The following is a 9725-nucleotide window of genomic DNA, read 5'->3' as shown; positions in this document are numbered from 1 at the left end:
GTGAAAATTAAACCGAAAGCGTTTAGCATTTTAACCAACAGTACAGCTACACAAAGCCTATTGCTGTTTAACCACATGTTTGAGAATAACAATATTAATGGCCCATGCACTCTGCACTCATTCACTCATTATTTTACATCTATAAAATTGTGAGAAAATCGTTATCTTTATTTTAGGCAAAAAAAAAAAAAAAAAAAAGTGATTCTTATTTTAGCCAGAATTGTGCAGCTCTAGTAGGGAATATGAATTTATCATTATTTACTCACCATTTAATAGTTTTAAACCTGTTTGACTCTTTTTCTTTGGTTAAACGCAATAGAAAACATTTTGAAGAAAGCTAAAAATGTGTAACCATTGTCCATTATAGGAAAAACAAATTCTGTCATCATTTACTCGCGGTTTACTTGTTCTGAACCTGTTTGACTTTCTTTCTACAGTAAAACAAAAAAGAAGGTATTTTGAAGAAAGGAGAACACGTGTAACCACTGACTTCTATAGGAGATACAAATTGTGTCATCATTTCCTCACCATTTACTTGTTCTGAACGTGTTTGACTTTCTTTCTTCAGTTTAACACAAAAGAAAATATTTTGAAGAAAGCTGAAACATGTAATTTGTGACTTTCATCGTATTAAATAAGAATTCTGTCATCATTTACTCTCCATTTATTTGTTCTGAACCTGTTTGACTCTTTTTCTTTGGTTGTACACATCAGAAAACGTTTTGAAGAAAACTGAAAACGCTGTACCATAGACTTCCATAATAGGAAAAATTAATTCTGTCATCAACTCCCTCAAGTGGTTCCAAACTTTTATTAGTTTCTTTATTTTGTTGAACACAAAATAAGATATTTTGAAGAAAGCTGAACAAATGTAAACATTGACTTCCATCATAGGAAAACCATTTATGCCATAATTTACTCATGTTTTACTTGTGCTTAACCTGTTTGATTTTTTCTCTTCAGTTGAACACAAATAAAAGGCATTTTGAAGAAATCCGAAAATCTGTAACCATTGACTTTCATTGTATTTGTTTTTCCTATTCTCCCTCTAGTAGTTCCAAACTTTTTTTTTTTATTTCTTTATTCTGTTGAACACAAAACAACGATATTTGAAGAAAGCTGAAAATGTGTAACCATTGACTTCCATAGTAGGAAAAACAAGTCTGTCATCCTTTACTCACCAGTTACTTCTTAACCCGTTTGACATTGTTTCCTCATTTGAAGAAAGCTACAAACCTGTAACCATTGACTTTCAAAGTTGTTTTTCCTATTTTCCCTGGTTCCAAACATTTTAGTTTCTTTATTCTGTTGAACACAAAGGACAAATAGTAAAATTGCAGGTTTGGCATGCTGTCCCGAGAGATGACCCTGAGCTCTGAGCATGTGAGGGGGTACGAGATCAGGAAGTTCTTGAGAGCTCTTTCTGGTAAAGGAGGAGATGGGGTGGATGGGGGGATTCTTCAAAAAATGAAGATGAGGGAACAACGTTAGTCGGGCTGTTTATAGAGAGTTTGGAATGATCTGATGGGCTTACTAATGATTACAGATGAGTGACCAGCTGCGATCATATCACGTGCTCCTCTCGAAATTAGTTTGTGAAACCTCACTTTGAAGAAAGCTAAAATGTGTAACCATTGACGTCCATAGTAGGTGTTACGTTTCTTGTATGTTTTGTGGTGTTTTGTAGTTTGTTGTTTGTTTTCTGTTTTTCGTTCTCTTCTCTACCTTTCACTGTGTATCCTGTCCTGTTTTAGGTGTGCAACCTAGGGTTGAAGGGGCTGCCATTCACCATCGTGACTCAATCGGCGCGTCAATCAGGAGCTGGTCTGCACAGAATAAAAGCCGTGAGTTTGTACTGTTCTTCAGGAGCGCTTAGCTCACCGCCAGTCTCATCACTTTTGTCGGCCGGCATGTTTACTTGTGTTTGTTTGCTTGATTTGGCTGCTATTGCTGTATTCTAGTTTGTTTGTTTTTTTCGCGATTAAGTGATTGATTTATTAGATAAGCTTTAGCAGCTCAATTTAGTAACTATTGAGAAGTTGAATAATCTTTATGACAATTGGATTAATAGCTCTTGTTTTGCTAATGGCTAACAGTGTGTACTTTACAAGAATTCTAGTAATATGAGCAGCAAAGTATCATTATTTGTAAGTTATGAAGTTTAGTTAAGCTACGCACTGAAGATTATGGTTTTGTGTCTGCATTTTTCTTTGGTTAGTTAGTTTAGTGGGTTGGGATTTAGTTAGATGACTTCTTCGTTTTGGCAACACTACTGTTTTCTTTGTTCAATTCGATTTTTTAAAATTACATTTAAATTACATTTTCTATATTCATTGCTTGACATTCTCTGTTAAATAAATACTTACTTTTTGTTTCACTTAACAAGTGATTGTGTCTTCTTCCTGTTCCAGCATCATTAGACTCGCTGATTATTACATTTCATCCATTAATATCTTAATAACTTAAACACGTAATGGTAGGAAATTCTGTCATTATTTACTCACCATTTACTTTTAATCTGTTTGACTTTCTTTCTACAGTTTAACACAATAAATATATATATATATATATATATATATATATATATATATATATATATATATATATATATATATATATATATATGTATGTATGTATATATTGAAGAAAGCTGAACACACATAACCATTAACATCCATAGGAAAACCAATTCTGTGATCATCTACTCATGCTTTACCTGTGGTTAACCTGTTTGACTTTTTTTTTCTTCATTTGAACACAAAAGAAGGCATTTTGAAGAAAGCTGACAACCTACAACCAATGACTTCCATAGTATTTGTTTTTCTACTCTCATTTCACTCATTTGTCTCATTTCCAAACCTTTAGTTTTTTTTTCTTCTGCTGAACACATAACAAATTATTTTGAAAGAGCTAAACATGTAACCATTGACTTCCATAGTTGGTAAAACAAACTCTGTCAACACTTTCTCACCGTTTACTTGTTCTGAAACTTTTTACTTTCTTCGGTTAAACACAAAAGACATTTTGATGAAAGCTACAAACCTGTAACTATTGACTTCCATAGTATTTGTTTTCCTACTCTTCCTCAAGTCGTTCCAAATTTTAGTTAGTTTTATTATTCTGTTAAACACAAAAACAGATATTTTGAAGAAAGCTGAAAGTGTAACCATTGACTTACATAGTAGGAAATACAAATTTCGTCATCATTTACTCACCGTTTACTTTTTTCTAAACCTGTTTGACTTTCTTTCTTTCTTCAGTTGAACACAAATGCAGGAATCTGTAGCCCATCTGTAGCTTGAATTGGAATCTTGCAGATCCAGCTATGATTGCTGAGGGCAAAAGCAGTGGCAGAGCTTTCCCCTGGACAGAGTCAATCTGGTGGTGATGAGGAAGATGGTGGATGAACGCCTGTGTCACTCTCTGCAATTAAATGAATGAACTGCTTAAAGATTCCCTGTGTCTCGTGGCTATTGGTTAGAACTGATCATGATGACTGATGTGACATCACATCGTCCTGCTAGAACTAGCGCTAAAAGCTACTTTTCCATAGGACTGTATTTGTTTTTCCATCCATGGAACTGGTACAGGTTTTTAGCTTTCTTCAAAATATCTACTTTTGTGTTGTGTTGAACTGAAGAAAGTAAGTCAAACAGACTCAGCACAAGTTAAGGGTTAGTAAATAAATAAAGATTTTTTCTTTTCGGAGGAGATATCACTTAACACAAGTCTCAAGGGATGCAGTGTCAAAAAAAAAAAAAAAAAAAAAGGTTGTGCTTCACAAATCTGACACAGGTTTGACTCTTTAAGTGAGATATGAAAAAATACTGAATGCACTGGGTTAGTGATTTAGACATCTGCTGTGGTAATATCAGACAGCATAAGAAGATGTGTCACCGATGAGAGGTTTGAATCTTGAGTCCTACCTCTGAAACATCTCTTCCTTTTCCCCCCACTGAGGCTTCAGTTTCCCCACAGGGAGTGGAAGATCCCATGAAGAGTTTGATCTTCTAGCTGTCTTTTAAGTTTCAGATTTTTTTTTTTTTTTGTATGTGCATGACAAGTCCAACTGCCAGATGTGGGTGGATGGCTCTTTACTGATGGAGACTATAGAGCTGAAAACTGCTGTAAATTCAGTTTTGAAACAATTATTCTGTCAGTTATTTAGACACTCCATCTGTTACAAAAAGTGCCCTGTGGTAATCTGTTGCTACTGTAGCAATACCATGTAAATTTACCACACAGCAAATGAGCTGAGCTAAATTTGAAAGTATTATCTAAGCACATTCTGTTTTACAGTAGAATAATTTACAATTGAGGGAAAAGGGGGACAAAGTGTATAGGGCATTTCCCTGTGACGGAAAGCAGAGATTCGATCACCATGCTCCTCATATTTTCAGTTCCCCCACCACCAGGTTTTCACTTTTGATCGCCCTAAACCGCCCCCCTATCACCTTTTCGTTTGTTTGTTTATGTTGTCTTCTGCCTGCCTGTACTGACCAATTGCCTGTGTATTGACCACGACTCTAGATTGCCCATATACATCTGTTTGCCCCTTGTAGACCGTTGCTTGCCTAACCATTCTGTTGAATAAACCTGCATTTGGATCCGCACCTCTTTTGTCAGCATCCCCATCACATTGCCACAACTGTGTCTCAGGAATAGCCAACACAATCTCACAGCAACCTTTTGATTTAGTGGCTAATTTGTATGAATTTGTACAATCTCATTAGTTTAGTACGATTTGTTCACCCCTTTATGACGGTTGGGTTTAGGGGTGGGGTTGAGTGCCATGACTCCTTTTTAAAATCGTACATTTTGTATGATTGAACTTATACAAATTTGTACGAATTAGCCACTAAACTGACGAAACATAACATTTTTACATTTCCTTGTGAGATCAGGATGGATTAGCACACTGTGAAAATGCTGGGTTCCACACAATTCATGTTGTTCCAACAGAAATGAATTGTTAACTTAATTGTTTTACAAATTTAAGTATATTGAAAATAAAACAATTAAGTTTTCCCCTCGCAAAAAAACTCAGGAATTGATTTAGTTCGTTTTGAATAAGTAGTGATATACAGTAAAAGAAAAAAAATGTAGTAAACAGTACAGAAATAAGAAAGTATCACACATTAGAATAATGATTTTAAAGAAATATTACTATCATAAAACTAAGCGCTGTGGTATAACGTCTTGTGGAAAAAGCACATATCACCAAAGTGTAAATGGTTTTAAAAGAATAAAGTGCTAGCCTTAAACCACTTTTTAACTTTTGTGATGTCAATTTTTAAGTTTAATTAAAACTAATTTCGAGAGGAGCACGTGCTCATTATTGACCCAGCTGGCCCACAATAGCTAATCATGATCCTCCAATCAAAGGATCCCAAGTCACTATATATCCTCATTATCTTTCTACAACCATCTTCGTCTGGAAGAAACCCCCCTCCTCTCCTTCTTCCACCTTTATCCAGAATGAGAGGCACGGTGGCCCAGTGACTAGCACTGTTGCCTCACAGCAAGAATAACAATAGCGTTGGGTCCTCGCAAGACCATCTGGTATTTCTGTGCAGAGTTTGCATGTGTTCCCCGTGTCCGCGTGGGTTTCCCCGGGTTTGCCTGGTTTCCTCCAACCATCCAAATATGCGCTGTATTATAGATAAAATAAGCTTTAATCATTTTTTTTAATGTCTTACTCTAACGAAGTTCACCTTAGCAGTGGGGGAGTTTAAATCGACCTGAGATCAATATCCCCTTGATCTGCGAAACAGGGGAGCCCTGGGCCTGAGGATCCCTTGAGCTCCCAGAACAGCACGCCAAACAAGATATGTATAAATCGTAAACAAAGTGTGACATTGCTTCACCAACAGTCATTCTACTGACTATAAAGGTGCTTTCACACTAGCACTTTTGGTCCACATCCAGGTTTGTTTGACATCAGGGTACGGTATGTTTAGCTAGTGTGAACGTGTCTTCTGAACTGAAGTGGTATCGGGTACGGTTCACGTTTACTCTGGTCTGGTTCAATTCTGGTGTAATTGCAATTGTACCAAATAACGGAAGTGAATCTCCAATGGTACAACAAACTATAACATTTCATAATTACTTACTAGGAGCACGTCTATGGTGCCGATTTGGATTAGTCAAATAACTTAAGTTGCATGTTTTGGGACAGTTGGAGGAAACTGGGAACCCGGGGGAAACGCACGGGAGAAAATGTAAACTTCACACAGAAACGTCAACTGGCTTGGTAAGGACTAGAACCAGTGACGTTCCTGCTGTAAGGCAACAGTTCTAATCCACTGGGTCACCGTGCCACCCGTGCCAGGAGTAGGGATGAAAGGGGGATTATTCGAAAGGAAGATGGCTATGATATGAACTTAGGAAATTTATAATGACTTAGGATACGTCTGATTGGTATTGGTGACAATAACTTTGGCTTAGTGCCTTTATTTATCAGGAGTTGCCACAACGGAATGAACCACCAACACATCCAGCATATGTTTTACTGGGAAACACTCATACACACTCATTTACACAGGGCCAATTTTTGTTTGACCCAATTCACCAATAACATGTGTCTTTGGACTGTGGGGGAAACCGAAGCACCCAGAGGAATACCATGCCAACACAAGGAAAAACACGCAAGCTCACATAAAAATGCCAACTGACCCAGCTGGGACTTGAACCAGTGACCTTCTTGCTGTGAGGTGACAGTGCTAACCCCTGAGCCACCATGCTGCCCACCATCAACTCCATTGTTGTTTATTTTCATTATTATTTGAGCTCTAAAGTAAAAATGCAAGACAGAAATGAAATGCATTGAGAGATTGTGAAAGAAAGAGATGGAGAAGTTTCAGGCCAGTCCCGAGTGTTTTGTGCTTCCTGCTGGCTGAGGTCATAAGAGAGTGTATGTTGCTCAAAGCTCTCTGCATGATGTATTTTAAAGAAGCCCACTGAAGTGTATAAGTGTGTGTGTGAGTGTGTGTGTGTGTGTCTCCAGCAGGGCCAGACAGACGGTGCAGTCAGAGGGATGCAGTGAACCCTGACCGAATGTGTTGGTGGTGCTGCCCCGAGGGAATGTGTGTGTGCGTGTGAAGGTATGATGGACGGGGAATAGACAGGGGTCTTTGGCCCAGCAGGTGAAGCTGCAGGTGATGCAAAGGAGGGATGATGGGACGTGCCTGATTCTAGTGTGTTACGCGAGCATTGGGTCATCAGTCCTAAAGCCGTTGTGTCTATCTCTATCACTCAATGCCTTTCTGGAACTGGAAATCTATGCAAATTATTGTATTTTGTAGCTTTTTATGCATCTTTACAAACTGCATTGTGGTTTCGCCATTTCACAGGTTGAGAACTGCTTTTTGAGTTGACGAGGTGAGTAAATTGATTGAATCATGATCATTTGAAGCAGAAAAAGGACTTTTTGCAGTTCTATTGCTGGGTTGATGTGTTTTTATTCAAATCCTAAGCTGGAGCAGAAACTTTTTTAAGGCACCAAGATTGACTTGACGTCATAAATAGACAGTACTGAATGTATTGCTGTGCTTTTCCGAAATGCATAATGATGGAATGTACTGCATGATATTAAGTGGCGTTAACTACTACTTACAGTATATTAAAAACAATAAGTACAATGTACTTAAAGTGTTCAGATTGTATTGCATAACACATTCGATCAACATAGGTTCATTATTGATACATAACCCTGTATATATTTCTGGAGAGAATGAAATACATCCCAGGAGGTACTTTTTATTTATTTATTTTATTTTGCAGTTTTTTTTTTGTGAATCCACCAGAGGGCGCTGTGTACACTTTTTCAGATCTCAGATTTTTCTTGTGAGTGTCCACAGGTGCGTTCGACTTCATGCAGCGCTGCGCAGATCGATCAAAATCTTAAAGTGGTGCATGTCGGTTAAAAATTTTGTCCGGATTGATGCTGCGCAGACGCCACATGACTTTCACATGTGGCATTGAAGTACCGCGACAGCGCTCCGAGATCAGACGATTGATTCAGCTGGTGCCGCATCTGAAGAGCGACTGCAGGAATTGCGATGACGACACCGATATTACACGACTGGCCGAGTTCACCTCATGACAACAATCACGTGTGTTCCAAAATTATTATTAGACAACAGTTATCAAAACAAACTATTAACTTTTTATACCCTCTCTATCTTGTACACATCAGGCTTATAAAAACACTACTAATATTTTACTGCAGAATCATCTTTTGTTAAATATTTTGTTCATAATGACTAGATTTGCACAGGTTTAGTCGACCTTTTTATATAGACTATTTACCGTGTTCAGCTTCTTAAATGATTTAAATTATATATATTTGCAAATAAACTAAATATTAACTCAAATAAGTCTTACTGAATTGTAATAAAATGATTATCATCATTGATCCTGACACCCCTATAAAGATTTCTTAACAAATTATTATAAATAAAAATATTTTATTGAATATAAAAATACATGATTATAAAATGTTTTATTTCCTGTCATGCTATTTATGCAGAAATTTTAAAAGTGAAGTTGATGTATCTTGCTCTTTCTGATAAATTTCTACTAAGTGTAGTTCATTTATTTTGGTCCTTTTGTTCAATCTTTTTGGATTAAAGTGCTTTTTTTAAACAGTCGCGCGCATCACAGCAGCTTTTGGCACAAGTTATCATCCTCTCATTCGGTATTCACAGAAACTATTTAAAGAATAAACTTACAAAGGACACTTAGAAATATAGCCTTGCAGACAGGTATCTTGTGATGGGGAGGAGTGCAGTAAAAAAGGCAGTACTGTATTTCACTGTAACCCCTGGCCTTCTTCTTGACATCAGTGGAGACTGACAGATGCAGGATTTTTTTTTTTATCTTGGATCTCTTTTGTAGCGTTTTTATACATTTTTGTGAAGTTAAGGGCTACATCTTTATCTAATAGTTTGTTGGCATGACACAGACCAACATAACTCGCATTACGGAGCAAATTTGGAGCCACTGGTCCTTTCCCACTTTTGTTTACACATTTGGAAACATCAGTCCGTACTTTTATAAGCATTACATAAAAAGAGATTATTTGTTTTCGACTTGAATTGGTTATTGCGCAAGTAGACATGTCAAGCTTTATATGGATGTCATAAATCATCATCTTTGTTGAATATTTGCTGAGTTTCTTTTCATTTTAGAGACGTGTTTTTCTGACCACTGTCTGCACGCGTCTTATGCAGATGCTTTTTATAACAATGCCTCATGCATGGGCTTAATCACATTAAAACTAATGAGATTAGACTGAGAAAGTAGACATAGCATTGGTTTCATACTGATTACTTTATCAAGCAATGTTTGCTTTTAACATGCAAAGCTGCATTTAATAGTAGACACTTTAAGGCCGTACTCACACTAGGTACAGTTGCCTCGAACCGGGCCAAGGCACACTTGTCCCCCCTCCCGTCTCCCCCGACAGCCCGCGCTCACACCACAAACTGGCTTCGGCACGCTTACGTCATCGCTGCTGCGCTGTTCGGTGAGAAGCACTCTCTCACTCAGCAGCACAGTGGAGATTTCTTTAGTTATATCGTTTCAGTCGTTTGATATGCCGTCAAATATTTCGCCAAACAGTCCTTAGAGATGCGGCGACACGCAGTCAGATATTTCGCCGAACAGATCTGCCACTTTTGGCGCTCATGAACAATCATAAAGCTCTCGTGCTGCAGGAATGA

At 37.5% G+C, this 9725-nt stretch overlaps 1 long non-coding RNA gene across 1 annotated transcript; it reads left to right on the top strand.

Annotated features, from left to right (window-relative positions):
- Positions 1 to 1606: 1606 nt before the first annotated feature.
- Positions 1607 to 3454, top strand: LOC141378473 (uncharacterized). Its single transcript, XR_015513693.1, has 3 exons — positions 1607 to 1646; positions 1755 to 1844; positions 3318 to 3454. It is a non-coding gene; the product is annotated as an uncharacterized LOC141378473 (long non-coding RNA).
- Positions 3455 to 9725: the final 6271 nt, after the last annotated feature.

This window comes from Danio rerio, chromosome 17, assembly GCF_052040795.2.
Source record: "Danio rerio strain M-AB ecotype USA chromosome 17, GRCz13ab, whole genome shotgun sequence".
NCBI lineage: Eukaryota > Metazoa > Chordata > Actinopteri > Cypriniformes > Danionidae > Danio > Danio rerio.
The sequence above is the reverse complement of the archived record's forward strand: the minus strand, read 5'-3'. Positions and strand labels throughout refer to the sequence as shown.